Source organism: Pinus tabuliformis, chromosome 3_1 (genome assembly GCF_031772625.1).
Source record: "Pinus tabuliformis cultivar Carrire ecotype Pingquan chromosome 3_1, CPIR1, whole genome shotgun sequence".
Classification (NCBI taxonomy): Eukaryota; Viridiplantae; Streptophyta; class Pinopsida; order Pinales; family Pinaceae; genus Pinus; species Pinus tabuliformis.
In genome coordinates, this window is record NC_142301.1 from 725,200,416 (window position 1) to 725,204,004 (window position 3,589).

The window sequence follows — 3,589 nt, forward strand, 5'->3', positions numbered from 1 at the left end:
AATAATAATAATAATAATATCATCTTTTTCATTCTTTTGATAAATACATTTCACTGTGACTCAAATACATTTTATGAAGATCGAACCTGCTACATTCTTCAACACTCCCTCTTAACTAGGGAGGTATTCATAATAACAAGTACAAGGAAGATCTCAAAACATACGAACTATGAAGAGTTTAGGCACCACAATGCCATGGACTAGATTCCTAACCAGGGCAATCTATCTAGGTGGGATTAAGATGGACTAAAGCTTTCAACATCTCTAGGTGCCATTAGGCTTACTTGCTAACCATCAACCCAGGGATCCAGGTGTGTATCCGAGATTAGAGCTCTATGACCAAAGCCACCCTCCCTACTTCGAGATCTAGACATCAACATATAGTTCCGCCTTGATGTCCTCCTAGGCAATGTGTCTCACACACAAAGCCTCAACACATCAAATCTCTCTAACCTCAAGTATGCTTTTTTTCAAAAACCTTGAGAGATTTACCTGAACTGTCACAACCCCAATCAATAGCAACTTTTCAAATACTCATGAGTAAACACAAACCTTCGGGGTCTCCTGACATTTTGATGCTGCCTCACAATTTGTCATAGGAAGATTTTGAGGCTTTCCAAACAAACACTTGACAAAGGTTCCTTAATCATTCAACTTTCTTTCCTACTTCACATGCAACAACCAAATCTAGCTTTCCTTCTTTCAGCAACACCTTAAAATGCATTCTCCAATTTCTTCTTTCAAGGTATCCATCATGAATATGATATGCCCTCCCTCTTAACTAGGGAGATTTCTTTTATCCAGGCTCCCTCTTAACTTAGGGAGCTCAACTTTTGTCTGTAACATCGAAGAATCTTTCATGACTTCCATCCTTCTTATCAGAGTCATCATGACCATCATCATTCATATAAACTTTCTTCGTCATGCTTATCAACTTTTTCTTACAAACATCTTCATTATCTTGAAGATTATGTACCTGCACATGTTAGATAGCAAGTACAACCAACTCCATAGAAGCATGAAGTTAACCATATCAGAATCATATAATAATGGAAGCATTAGACATTAGACATCAAATACCTAAACTTAGTTAGGTTAACAAGAAACACATACTTTTATACTTCAACTACATGCCAGGGTTTTGTCATAAACCCTAGATTTCATCATCAAGACTTCGAGCACCTCAATCAAGATAACAACCTTCATTATATCTAGGGCTTCAATATTTCTTCCAGAGATATGACATACCCTACTACAATATATTGCAAACCCTAGAAGAAATTCAAACGAATATAGTTCTACAATGCATCCAACAATTTTGAATTCATATGTTAGACTTCTACTAGGATTTAGTGCAAGATCCTAGATTTCATACATGAGCCATTAAGCTTCAACAATACTCACAACACAATTTCAGATTATCACACTATCATCATATATTAGAGAACTGAACTTCTACTAAGGTTTAGTTACAAAACCCTAGAATTCACAAACAATATCATCCTAGAGTATTAAACTTCAACTAGGGCTTAGTTCCAAACCCTAGGACTTATGACCATCAACAATTAGGTCAACACATATCTTTAGGATTTCATTATCATGCACAAGCATATCATACCAACATAAGTTAGTCAAACCCAATGACATAATCACATTTAGACATCTAACATATTTGATTAGATGGACAAACATATGCCTAGGGTTTCGCTCCTAGCGCATTATCTAAAATAAGGGTCTTGCTCATAAACCCTACCAAACCTTAAAGATCTGGAGTTTCAACAACGAACCCTAATTTATCAATACTTCAAACGTTTGGGATTTCAGACATCATCATTCAACCCTATCAAGTTAGGGTTTTCATGGTTTCATTCCTAGCGCATTATCTAAAATAAGGGTCTTGCTCATAAACCCTACCAAACCTTAAAGATCTGGAGTTTCAACAACGAACCCTAAATTATCAATACTTCAAACGTTTGGGATTTCAGACATCATCATTCAACCCTATCAAGTTAGGGTTTTCATAACCATACTAAAACCCTAAACATGACATTATCAAAGCATCAAACATTTTATTTAGACTTCCCCAATAACCCTAAGTAGGGTAGGGTTTCACACATTATCATTGACATACCCTTAAGTTAGGGTTTTATAAAGAACCTTTTTAGGGTTCCACAAGAATAATCAAAGATATGAGGAGGGTAGATTTATCTAATGATGAATCACCCAATCAAGAATCTTTATGATTCAAGAGAGCTAGACTTGATAATGTTAGTAATGTAGAAATGAATCTACCTTTATCATGAAGAGAGCAAAACTTATAGTCTAAGGCATACCTTTTGTTTCTTAACAAACCTTGTAATTCCAATGCTTTGTCTTGTGAGGCCTTCTTCCATAATCCTTGAGTATTCAACAAGCTTTTCCTAAACAAGGAAAATATGAATAGAAATGTGATTAGTATTTAATGCAAACAAACTTAGATAAGTAAGGAAAACCAAAAATGAAAAGGTAATACAAGGAATAAGATACTTATCTTTGGAAGTTGGGGAGGGCTTCCTCCAAACTCGAGGGATACCTATAACCTTATAAAAACAATTCAACACTGTTTTTCCAAAATATGTTAAACCTACAAATACAAGAAATAAAAATTGAAACAACTAAATCTTAGAGCAAAGGACTTGGTAGTGTAGGTCCCTTATATCTGATTCTTTGGCTTTATTCTTCTTTGGAGATCCTTCTTCAACAACATTAGCTTGGTCCCTGTTCCTTTTCTTGTTCTTCGGATTGTCAAGACAATCACTTTTATAGTGACCCATTTTATGACATTGGTAGCATTCTATTTTGGACATGTCTACCTTTCTTCTTGGTCCTTTTGACTTCTTGAAGCTTCCTTTTTCGTGATAAGCAGAGTATGCATTTGAAACTTTTCTTCTTCATTGCTGGTTACTAATGAGATTCTCATCTCTTCTTGGCTGTAGGCATTCCATAATTGTTAGAATGAAGGAGTTTCTTTCCCGCTGTTGATTCCTGAAGTAAAAGTACTCCAAGTAGGTGGCAATCCCAATAATGCAGTAATCACTAGCTCTTTTTCGGTACAATCTCATCTATGGCTTGAAGGTCATCTCTAATTCTAGCTATCCTTACAAAGAAGGAAGTCACAATGTCATCTTTTGTCATTTTTGTGGTCCTTAGTTCATTCTTTAGACTTGTTGCTTGACCAATGTTCTTGATGGTGAACAATTTTGATAAGGCTTCATAAATTTCTTGAGCATGGTCTATGTTGGAAATGTATGGGACAAGATTGTCCTTTATACTTCTACCATAGCCAATATTTCTGACTCTCTAAACTTCACTTTATATGCATCATTAGATCCTTTGGTAGGTTTCTTCACTTTTCCTTTGACCAAATCTAGGACTTTGTTATTTTCAAGAATGAGATCAATTCTTTTCTTCCATGACCTGTAATTTGATGCTCCTTCTATTTTGTTCTCTCCCTTTATTGTGTTAGACATTGTCCTTGAAGGTAGTAAGCTTCTTTCCTTACATGATCACTTGCTGAATCCTTTTTGAGGTTTCTAAGACTCATTTCAGT